Source organism: Neoarius graeffei, chromosome 7 (genome assembly GCF_027579695.1).
Source record: "Neoarius graeffei isolate fNeoGra1 chromosome 7, fNeoGra1.pri, whole genome shotgun sequence".
Lineage (NCBI taxonomy): Eukaryota > Metazoa > Chordata > Actinopteri > Siluriformes > Ariidae > Neoarius > Neoarius graeffei.
In genome coordinates this window covers 92,883,048-92,895,909 of record NC_083575.1, presented here as the reverse complement: position 1 = coordinate 92,895,909, position 12,862 = coordinate 92,883,048, and the positions used below count along the sequence as shown (strand labels likewise).

The 12,862-nt window shown below is 41.1% G+C and overlaps 1 protein-coding gene across 2 annotated transcripts in view; it reads left to right on the top strand.

The window, feature by feature from the left end:
• The window catches only part of vegfc (vascular endothelial growth factor c), a 175,019-nt gene that overhangs the window by 90,119 nt on the left and 72,038 nt on the right, over nt 1–12,862 (top strand). The window lies entirely within an intron of this gene.

Sequence of the window (12,862 nt, the reverse complement as noted above, 5' to 3'; positions counted from 1 at the left end):
GAAAAAAGGCCAAAAAAAATCTTTAAAAAAAAAAGAAACAAGCATGGAATCCCAAAAATCACCTGAGCACAGGGAATACAGAGCCAGCACTCGGTAAAAGATTTAATAATTTCATAAATAACTAGTTGAATACATTTTATGTATCACATCCAGAGTTTATTTTCTCATTTCTGCAGCACTGCACCTCTGTTCTTTGGCACAGCCTGACTCATGGCTCACCTTAACAAAAAATATGCACAATCCAAAATACATGGCATGTTTGATTCACTTCCTGTTGTCGATTGGGAGTCAAATTGGAAGCAGACTGAGGTCACGTCCCTCAGACACTCAGACCAAAGTGCGATTGTTGTGTTCTCACCTGTACAGTGGTGCTTGAAAGTTTGTGAACCCTTTAGTGTTTTTTCTATATTTCTGCATAAATATGACCTAAAACATCATCAGATTTTCACACAAGGCCTAAAAGTAGATACAGAGAACCCAGTTAAACAAATGAAACAAAAATATTATAATCGGTCATTTATTTATTGAGGAAAATGATCCAATATTACATATCTGTGAGTGGAAAAAGTATGTGAACCTTTGCTTTCAGTATCTGGTGTGACCCCCTTGTGCAGCAATAATTGCAACTAAACGTTTGCGGTAACTGTTGATCAGTCCTGCACACCGGCTTGGAGGAATTTTAGCCCATTCCTCCATACAGAACAGCTTCAACTCTGGGATGTTGGTGGGTTTCCTCACATGAACTGCTCGCTTCAGGTCCTTCCACAGCATTTCCACTGGATTAAGGTCAGGACTTTGACTTGGCCATTCCAAAATATTAGCTTTATTCTTCTTTAACCATTCTTTGGTAGAACGACTTGTGTGCTTAGGGTCGTTGTCTTGCTGCATGACCCACCTTCTCTTGAGATTCAGTTCATGGACAGATGTCCTGACATTTTCCTTTAGATTTCGCTGGTATAATTCAGAATTCATTGTTCCATCAATGATGGCAAGCCGTCCTGGCCCAGATGCAGCAAAACAGGCCCAAACCATGATACTACCACCACCATGTTTCACAGATGGGATAAGGTTCTTATGCTGGAATGCAGTGTTTTCCTTTCTCCAAACATAATGCTTCTCATTTAAACCAAAAAGTTCTATTTTGGTCTCCTCTGTCCACAAAACATTTTTCCAATAGCCTTCTGCTTGTCCACGTGATCTTTAGCAAACTGCAGATGAGCAGTAATGTTCTTTTTGTAGAGCAGTGGCTTTCTCCTTGCAACCCTGCCATGCACACCATTGTTGTTCAGTGTTCTCCTGATGGTAGACTCATGAACATTAACATTAGCCAATGTGAGAGAGGCCTTCAGTTGCTTAGAAGTTACCCTGGGGTCTTTTTTTACCTCGCCGACTATTACACGCCTTGCTCTTAGAGTGATCTTTGTTGGTCGACCACTCCTGGGGAGGGTAACAATGGTCTTGAATTTCCTCCATTTGTACACAATCTGTCTGACTGTGGATTGGTGGAGTCCAAACTCTTTAGAGATGGTTTTGTAACCTTTTCCAGCCTGATGAGCATCAACAACGCTTTTTCTGAGGTCCTCAGAAATCTCCTTTGTTCATGCCATGATACACTTCCACAAACGTGTTGTGAAGATCAGACTTTGATAGATCCCTGTTCTTTAAATAAAACAGGGTGCCCACTCACACCTGATTGTCATCCCATTGACTGAAAACACCTGACTCTAATTTCACCTTCAAATTAACTGCTAATCCTAGAGGTTCACATACTTTTGCCACTCACAGATATGTAATATTGGATAATTTTCCTCAATAAATAAATGACCAAGTATAATATTTTTGTCTCGTTTGTTTAACTGGGTTCTCTTTATCTACTTTTAGGACTTGTGTGAAAATCTGATGATGTTTTAGGTCATATTTATGCAGAAATATAGAAAAATCTAAAGGGTTCACAAACTTTCAAGTACCACTGTATAATGCTAACGACTCACGTAGCTGGAATCACTTAATAGTAGATGCCAGTAGATGATTTTGAGCCTTCTGGGGGTCAACCGGCACACCCTTCTATCGGAATATGTGAGAGCCGGGGAGCTAGCTTGACAACCAGTACGGTGTGGCTTCCATCCCTGGAAAATTTCATTGTGTTGAAAATTGCCGTGGGTCAATCACCGGATAACTTCATCTGTTGCAACCATGAAGGCATCTGCAGGCATCCTTGAAGCATACGTGAGGCTTATGTGAGCTACTGGGGGTTACCGTAGCATTCCGTTGCAACCATAGAGATCAAAATGTTCTGCAGAAAGTGAAAAGTTTGCTTAGGGGACGTAGCTTATTTTGTCTTGCCATGGCTATGCCGTACTGCAGTCGTGAAAACCATACACACTGCCATCATTGCCATAAGGCCATACATCACTGTATGTCGCTGCTGCCATTTGTTTACCAGCGTCTTCCATTGCTACCATCACGGCTACTGTACCATGGCTTCATTTACATATGTACTCTGCCCAAATTTATCCAATGGATCACCTTCAAAATATGCCAGAATGGCCATGGTAAGCCCCAGCCGCGGTTCTCACGGATCAACCGGCTATCAATTCAAACAGAATAAACACTGCAGAGCTTCCTTTAAAAACCTTGAAATAACCCCGTTTTCTTGGACCATATGTATTAACAGGGTAATTGTACAGTGCATATGGTACCGTATTATTGGTCAATTTTTTTTTCCTCATAGTAGCTACCTAGAACTTGTCATGGATTAACATTTAGCTATCTTGGTACTTGGTACATTGTTATAAAATTGTTCTCTAAGGGTTCCTTGGATAATTAAGAGTTCTTGGCCTTTTAAAGTGGTCCCTTTTTAATAGGGAATCACTCTGTTTTTTTTGGGGGAAAAAAAGAAAATGTAAGTATGCCAAACATGTCTATATATATTTAAAAAAAAAATCACCAAATGCAGTCAGTGGTCCAAAACATGTCTGGTGTCTGATGGTTGATTCTTTAGTTTTTGTAGCATGCAGTTGGATGAAGCAGGAAGCAAGTGTATAAAGTCAGAGTGGGTTTTCTTAGGGCCATACATATGCAGTCAAAAACAGGCCAAGGTCTAAACCAGGAACACAGAACCTACAGAACCTAGGACTTCATCATGAAACAAATCAAATCAGTGATGGAATAAACACAGAACAGGTGCACACATTAGAGAAACAAACCAATGCCAGCATGAGGGATGGAGTCAGGACCAAACCAAAACAAGCACTTGAAGTGCAGTTCAAAGGGAGAATCTGTGACTGTGATCTTACTCTAATCCATAAATCTGAACAAAAACATTACAGTGTAGCTGATCATTGTAACGTTATCGAGGTGGCCAAAAAAGTGATGATCACTTTTTTGTTTACAGTGTTTAGCAGACATCCTTATCCAGAGTGAGTCCATACTATGGAGACCATGGTCTTCCATCAAAAACATCTCCTCATGCTACTTCAGGAGGTCAGATCTTAAAACCCTGTGAGAGAGAAGTTAATACAAGTGCTAATTCATGTACTTGGTAAAGCGTTAGTGCTTTTACTCTTTGGTTGAAGGCATCCAGGGAGAGTTCATTCTACCACCTGGGTGCCAGGACATACAGTGGTGCTTGAAAGTTTGTGAACCCTTTAGAATTTTCTATATTTCTGCATAAATATGACCTGAAACATCATCAGATTTTCACACAAGTCCTAAAAGTAGATAAAGAGAACCCAGTTAAACAAATGAGAAAAAAATATTATACTTGGTCATTTATTTATTGAGGAAAATGATCCAATATTACATATCTGTGAGTGGCAAAAGTATGTGAACCTTTGCTTTCAGTATCTGGTGTGACCCCCTTGTGCAGCAATAACTGCAACTAAACGTTTGCGGTAACTGTTGATCAGTCCTGCACACCGGCTTGGAGGAATTTTAGCCCGTTCCTCTGTACAGAACAGCTTCAACTCTGGGATGTTGGTGGGTTTCCTCACATGAACTGCTTGCTTTAGGTCCTTCCACAACATTTCCATTGGATTAAGTTCAGGACTTTGACTTGGCCATTCCAAAACATTCACTTTATTCTTCTTTAACCATTCTTTGGTAGAACGACTTGTGTGCTTAGGGCCGTTGTCTTGCTGCATGATCCACCTTCTCTTGAGACTCAGTTCATGGACAGATGTCCTGACATTTTCCTTTAGAATTCACTGGTGTAATTCAGAATTCATTGTTCCATCAATGATGGCAAGCCGTCCTGGCCCAGATGCAGCAAAACAGGCCCAAACCATGATACTACCACTACTATGTTTCACAGATGGGATAAGGTTCTTATGCTGGAATGCAGTGTTTTCCTTTCTCCAAACATAACGCTTCTCATTTAAACCAAAATGTTCTATTTTGGTCTTATCCATCCACAAAACCCTTTTCCAAAAGCCTTCTGGCTTGTCCACGTGATCTTTAGCAAGCTGCAAATGAGCAGCAATGTTCTTTTTGGAGAGCAGTGTCTTTCTCCTTGCAACCCTGCCATGCACACCATTGTTGTTCAGTGTTCTCCTGATGGTGGACTCATGAACATTAACATTAGCCAATGTGAGAGAGGCCTTCAGTTGCTTAGAAGTTACCCTGGGGTCCTTTGTGATCTCGCCGACTATTACATGCCTTGCTCTTGCAGTGATCTTTGTTGGTCGGCCACTCCTGGGGAGGGTAACAACGGTCTTGAATTTCCTCCATTTGTACACAGTCTGTCTGACTGTGGATTGGTGGAGACCAAACTCTTTAGAGATGGTTTTGTAACCTTCTCCAGCCTGATGAGCATCAAGAACGCTTTTTCTGAGGTCCTCAGAAATCTCCTTTGTTCGTGCCATGATACACTTCCACAAACATGTGTTGTGAAGATCAGACTTTGATAGATCCCTGTTCTTTAAATAAAACAGGGTGCCCACTCACACCTGATTGTCATCCCATTGATTGAAAACACCTGACTCTAATTTGACCTTCAAATTAACTGCTAATCCTAGAGGTTCACAAACTTTTGCCACTCACAGATATGTAATATTTGATCATTTTCCTCAATAAATAAATGACCAAGTATAATATTTTTGTCTCATTTGTTTAACTGGGTTCTCTTTATCTACTTTTAGGACTTGTGTGAAAATCTGATGATATTTTAGGTCATATTTATGCAGAAATATAGAAAATTCTAAAGGGTTCACAAACTTTCAAGCACCACTGTAGACCTGATACAGCTTTTCCTTATATATTGAGGGGTTAGTGGGCTAAGTCAAGTCATGCTAGAGTCTTGAAGGAGACATGGTGCAGATCATTACATTACATTACAGGCATTTAGCAGATGCTCTTGTCCAGAGCAACTTTCAACACACCCACAGCAGCCTGGGGAACAGTTGGGGGTTAGGTCCCTTTCTCAAGGTCACTTCAGCCATTCCTGCTGGTCCAGGGAATCAAACCAGCAACTTTTTGGTCCCAAAGCTGCTCCTCTAACCATTAGCCCATGGCTTTGCCCCCAATATCAGGATGTCTTGAATGACTTTGTGCAGGTTGTGGCCAATCAGGTTTTGCCTTTGCATGTGAGCGTCAGTGAGTGCAGCAATGGGGTGATGTTGGAGAATTTGGTGATGTTAAAAACAAGTGGCACAGCTGTATTCTGCATCAGTTGTAGGGTTTGGATGGCATGCAAGAGCAGAACTGCCAGGAGCAATTATCAGTAGTCTCATCTTTGTTTAGCATGGTTTGGTATCATCCTGATCCATAAAGCTCAACAAAAGTCTGACTTTTGAATGTAGAGTTGTTGAAGGATGATATTGTACAGTAGCCACATTTTAAGCCTATGAGACTAAATACAGTGTCGTTTGCAGCAATTTGGGTTGCATTTATACATTAATGTTGTAGCACTTATACAAAAGTTAAAGTCATAAACTTTGGACACCGCCCTGTGATACGCCTTTCGCCCGTAGTCAGCTGGGATAGGCTCCAGCTTGCCTGCGACCCTGTAGAACAGGATAAAGCAGCTAGAGATAATGAGATGAGAGATGAGACTTTGGACACCAGAAGTGCTTTGGCTGTTCAACCACATTTCCTTTATTGTCAACATTTAGGGACTGTTCTCAGTGCTGTTGGATTTTGAAATAACTTTTCTCTATTGTTTTTACCTTGGCCATCATGGGAAATGCCATGTGTGGCGCAAAGCCAACACTTCCCATCACCCTGAGAGCACCATTCCTACAGTAAAGCATGGTCGTGGCAGCATCATGCTGTGGGGATGTTTTTCATCTGCAGAGACAGGAAAGCTGGTCAGGACTAAAGGAAAGCTGGATGGTACTAAATACAGGGCAATTCTGGAGGAAAACCTGTTTGAGTCGGCCAGAGGTTTGAGACTGGGACGAAGGTTCACATTCCAGCAGATCAATGACCCTAAACTTACTGCTAAAGCTACACTGGAGTGGTTTAAAGGGAAACATTTAAATGTCTTGGAATGGCCTCGTCAAAGCCCAGACCTCAATCCAATTGAGAATCTGTGGCATAACTTGAAGATTGCTGGACACCAAAACAACCCATCTAACTTGAAGGAGTTGGAGCAGTTTTGCCTTGAAGAACAGGCAAAAATCCCAGTGGCTAGATGTGCTAAGCTAATAGAAACATACCCCAAGAGACCTATAGCTGTAATTGCAGCAAAAGGTGGATCTATAAATTATTGACTTTTGGAGGGAGATTACCTATGCACACTCCAGATTTCTGTTTTTTCATCTTAATCATTGTTTGTGTCACAATAAACAAACACCAGGACAAACAGCAAGGGGATGAATAATTTTGCAGACACTGTAAACATTTAGGGACTGTTCTCATTGCTGTTGGATTGTTAAATAACTTTTTTCCATTGCCTTTCTGATCCGATAAGTTGGAAACCATGAGTAATCATGATGTAAATCTTAATTGTAAAAAGTTGCAGCCAAAATCCATGGTACATATTATGTAACCAACAATGATCAGACTCCGTAATTCACAAGAATGCTGCACAATGATGTCTTAATAGCATGAGATATGAAACACATGATCGCTGTTACTCAGTAAACCCTGGGTCATTTCTTGAACACTTTACCATGACCCAGTTTGTCGATACAGATGTATTGAATGAGATGGTCATATTTTCATGGAAAACTATAAAGCAGGCTTTCCCATCACATACCTGGGGAGGACATTAAAGGTAACACCTGCCATCTTGGTATTTTAACCATGGACATGAGCACGAGTTCCCAGACCAGATAGATCTAATATCCTTTAGTATATTTAGGTCCTGTACATTTATAATGGCACACTTAACGAGAACAATCTAGTTCAAGGCACTTTTTCAAGTTTGCTACTTTTAGATGTAAATGTTGCTGTATAACCTGTAATCTTCAGATCTTCCAATCTTCAGATAATGGTGACCATAGTTTAGGAGAATGTATTTGGTTCTGTAGACAGATCTAACGATGATATCCCTGGAGGATACCATGTATCTCATACCCTTTCTGTGTTATGTAAATGGTATGCAAATGTAAATGAGATGCCAAATCACCTTGATCTCTTTTACGGGAACTAAAACTTATGCACTTAAAATTCCAACTTTTGGATAGCAGTGGCAATGTCCTTTCCTGGTGGTGACTAGTTTTCCACAGGAAACAATAATCTTGTTCTTTTGGCAAGCCAAATCACAGAAAGCAGCACAAATCCATTACACAACTTACATCTGACAAACAGTGATGTTGCCTGAGGAACAACAATCAGTGTGTTTTGTATCTCCGACTCTCTGAAGCAATGCTCATCACAGTACTGATCATTAGTAAGCAATTTGAAAGTATGCATCATCTGCTGTCTCTGTTGAGTGTACCGGATTAGCCTCGTAGCCTATGCGTGACACACATCAGTATGCAGAGAAATGCCTCTCCCTGCTATCGTGTGGATAAGAAAGCCTCTGCGCTGTCTTAGTTAGCCAAGCAAAGGCTGATTAATCCCACATGGGTGACAGTTGAGCCAGTTTATGCCTTGCAGAGTATGATGCTGAAATATCTGCACTATAAGACAGCAGTTTGTCTTGGGGAAAGACCGAATGGTGTTTACAGTGGCAGTGCTGTCTCGTAAGCACTTCTTTATGCAACAACAAGCTTCCAGACAGACTGCGTTAGCCACACTTTGTGTATGGCGTCACTGATAAAGCATGTATGAGATGAAATATGTCCAAAGACTGTAACATACCAAACTAGGAGCTTGTATTTTGTTTGTTGGGTAAAATTAACAGAGTCTTATTGTGCATTCAAAAATGAACTTGTCCGTCTGTGCTTTGGAAATGGAAAGGGGTTAGCTAATACAACTGCCATTCGTTCATTCAAATGGTTCACAAGATAAGTGCACTATATGCAAAATATATACTAGCTAAAAACTCATCTCATCTCATTATCTCTAGCCGCTTTATCCTGTTCTACAGGGTCGCAGGCAAGCTGGAGCCTATCCCAGCTGACTACGGGCGAAAGGCGGGGTACACCCTGGACAAGTCGCCAGGTCATCACAGGGCTGACACATAGACACAGACAACCATTCACACTCACACCTACGCTCAATTTAGAGTCACCAGTTAACCTAACCTGCATGTCTTTGGACTGTGGGGGAAACCGGAGCACCCGGAGGAAACCCACGTGGACAACATGCAAACTCCGCACAGAAAGGCCCTCGCTGGCCACGGGGCTCGAACCCGGACCTTCTTGCTGTGAGGCGACAGCGCTAACCACTACACTACCGTGCCGCCCTAGCTAAAAACTAAGCTGACTAATTTAGCTAGCTAGCATGTAGCTTAAGTCGTGTATCAAAAAGTCAAAGTCAGTCCCATATACGTTTTCGTACGTACGTTGGGGAGTGCCTGTTAGAGAGCACACTCTGTCTAGGCCACGGCATGGTGAGGTAGGGTGGCCAGTTCCTTTCCTCGCCGCCTTTTAACTTCCCCAGTGTTTCCACCAGGTCCCCATTCACTGCTGGGTGGACAGGAGGCGAGCCCCAGATCACCGTCCGAGACGAGGCTCGAACCGGGGACCGTTCGCTTAGTGGACAAGTGCTCTAACCACTTGGCCACTTCGCCTAAGTCATGTATACAGGTAGAATAAAGTTAAAAAGACAGGGGAAACAAGACAAAGTTGTCCGGAGGATAAACATTTACCTCAGATGTGCTCCAAAAATACTCTCTATGACCAGGAATTATACCAAAGCCAGTGTTGCCGACTTCGCAGCTTGGTCAATAGATTTGTGGACTTTTTAGTCCCCTTGAGTGACTTTATTTGAAAAAAAAAAGAAGTTTTGCACTCAATACAGCTCTCCAGTTCACATCACAACTGATGTTTATACGAGTTGAAAAAGCAGATTCGCTCAACTCATCACCAGTGTAAAGCCTGACTGAGTTACGGTCATGCAAGCTGATGTTCCCAAACACTAATCACTGATCACCATTGTTCCTAACGACTAATCAATCACCACCATTGTTTCAAATGAACAATCACTGATGGCCATTGTTTCAAATGACCAATCACTGATGACCATTGTTTCAAATGACCAATCTTTGATCACAATTGTTTCAAATGGCCAACAACTCATCACCATTGTTTCAAATGACCAATCTTTGATCACAATTGTTTAAAATGGCCAACAACTCATCACCATTGTTTCAAATGACCAATCTTTGATCACAATTGTTTCAAATGGCCAACAACTCATCACCATTGTTTCAAATGACCAGTCACTGATCACCATTGTTCCAAACTACAGATCACTGATCACCTTTTTTTCAGATGACCAATCATTGATCACAATTGTTTCAAACGACCAATCACTGATCACCATTGTTCCAAACTGCAGATCACTGATCACCTTTTTTTCAAAAGACCAATCATTGATCACCATTGTTCCAAACTACAGATCACCAATCACCTTTTTTTCAAATGACCAATCATTGATCACCATTGTTTCAAACGACCAGTCACTGATCACCTTTTTTTAATGACCAATCACTGATCACTATTATTCCAAATGATCAATCACTGATCATTGTTTCAAATGACCAGTGACTGATTACAATTGTTCCAAATGACCCATCATGAATAATTGTTTCAGATGACCAATCATTGATCACCATTTTTCCAAACTACAGATCACTGATCACCACTGTTTCAAGTGACCAATCCATGATCACCATTTTTGCTTATTCGTGTAACATGCTTTGATATGCAAACAAAAATGAGTGAATATGGAACTTCATCTAGGACCTTATTTGTTGACTTCTAGCGACTTTTTGATCATGCGTTAGCTACTTTCTCCTGAAAAGAGTTTGCAGCACTGACTTTTATTATTCTTAGCACTGTCCCCAATCCAAACTTCCTCATATTCTTCCATATTGAGAAACATCAACTTTGTGTCAGAGCTTGGAGCTAGTGGAGTTCATTTTGGCTTCCAAATTTTCGACCTTCTCGTAAACATGGTTAGCGTGACATATGAATGTAACGCCAATCTAAATGGATTCATGTCTTTGAGACAGTTGTGGTTTTCCATTCTAGCCTACTACCATTTTTTTTTTAAATCCAGACACTGAGTAATCTTGACAGTAAATTTAGGAGTTGACCCAATCAAAGTTCTGTTTAATACCTTATATTTCAATATTCCTGGAGGATCTTTGGTTGTTTCCCTTCTTTCGCTCATGTCAGAAAGCGAGACATAAAGAGTGAGAAAAGGAGAACTGGAAGAGACGTGGTCCCTATGTGAGTTGTCTCTCATTCTATGCTGTGCTTAAGAAGAAGCAGATGTGACTGGGATGTGAGCTGTGGAAGTGTGTTACATGTTATTTTGCTTTGCTGGACACAGAGGGGTTTTTTTTTCTGCCATTCCTCTCATACTTTTACACCATTAGGAACACTGTTGGTGTGTATGTGTCTATATAAGACCATGCAGCAATGCACAGAATTTTGGCTGACTGTGGTCTTTTATAGCGAACATGCTGAGTTGCATTAGCACATGAGCTCCAGCCTGGTTTTGCTGAAGTGACAAGCATTCTCGAGTCAACAAGAACGGATGTGAAGTTTGAAAAGAATTTGATTAGTCAGTTGCAATACACAATATAAAAGTCAACATTAGCAAAGCTAGCAGAAAACCAACACTATGCTAATATCCTATTGTATTTATACCACTATACTACAACCCCGATTCCAAAAAAGTTGGGACAAAGTACAAATTGTAAATAAAAACGGAATGCAATGATGTGGAAGTTTCAAAATTCCATATTTTATTCAGAATAGAACATAGATGACATATCAAATGTTTAAACTGAGAAAATGTATCATTTAAAGAGAAAAATTAGGTGATTTTAAATTTCATGACAACAACACATCTCAAAAAAGTTGGGACAAGGCCATGTTTCCCACTGTGAGACATCCCCTTTTCTCTTTACAACAGTCTGTAAACGTCTGGGGACTGAGGAGACAAGTTGCTCAAGTTTAGGGATAGGAACGTTAACCCATTCTTGTCTAATGTAGGATTCTAGTTGCTCAACTGTCTTAGGTCTTTTTTGTCGTATCTTCCGTTTTATGATGCGCCAAATGTTTTCTATGGGTGAAAGATCTGGACTGCAGGCTGGCCAGTTCAGTACCTGGACCCTTCTTCTACGCAGCCATGATGCTGTAATTGATGCAGTATGTGGTTTGGCATTGTCATGTTGGAAAATGCAAGGTCTTCCCTGAAAGAGACGTCGTCTGGATGGGAGCATATGTTGCTCTAGAACCTGGATATACCTTTCAGCATTGATGGTGTCTTTCCAGATGTGTAAGCTGCCCATGCCACACGCACTAATGCAACCCCATACCATCAGAGATGCAGGCTTCTGAACTGAGTGCTGATAACTCGGGTCGTCCTTCTCCTCTTTAGTCCGAATGACACGGCATCCCTGATTTCCATAAAGAACTTCAAATTTTGATTCGTCTGACCACAGAACAGTTTTCCACTTTGCCACAGTCCATTTTAAATGAGCCTTGGCCCAGAGAAGACGTCTGCGCTTCTGGATCATGTTTAGATACGGCTTCTTCTTTGAACTATAGAGTTTTAGCTGGCAACGGCAGATGGCACGGTGAATTGTGTTCACAGATAATGTTCTCTGGAAATATTCCTGAGTCCATTTTGAGATTTCCAATACAGAAGCATGCCTGTATGTGATGCAGTGCCGTCTAAGGGCCCGAAGATCACGGGCACCCAGTATGGTTTTCCGGCCTTGACCCTTACGCACAGAGATTCTTCCAGATTCTCTGAATCTTTTGATGATATTATGCACTGTAGATGATGATATGTTCAAACTCTTTGCAATTTTACACTGTCGAACTCCTTTCTGATATTGCTCCACTATTTGTCGGCGCAGAATTAGGGGGATCGGTGATCCTCTTCCCATCTTTACTTCTGAGAGCCGCTGCCACTCCAAGATGCTCTTTTTATACCCAGTCATGTTAATGACCTATTGCCAATTGACCTAATGAGTTGCAATTTGGTCCTCCAGCTGTTCCTTTTTTGTACCTTTAACTTTTCCAGCCTCTTATTGCCCCTGTCCCAACTTTTTTGAGATGTGTTGCTGTCAAGAAATTTCAAAATGTCTCACTTTCGACATTTGATATGTTGTCTATGTTCTATTGTGAATACAATATCAGTTTTTGAGATTTGTAAATTATTGCATTCCGTTTTTATTTACAATTTGTGCTTTGTCCCAACTTTTTTGGAATCGGGGTTGTACTACATGCTGACATTTTCTTTAAAGATGTTTATTTGGCATTTATGCGAGGAGTCTCCAGTGTTAGCG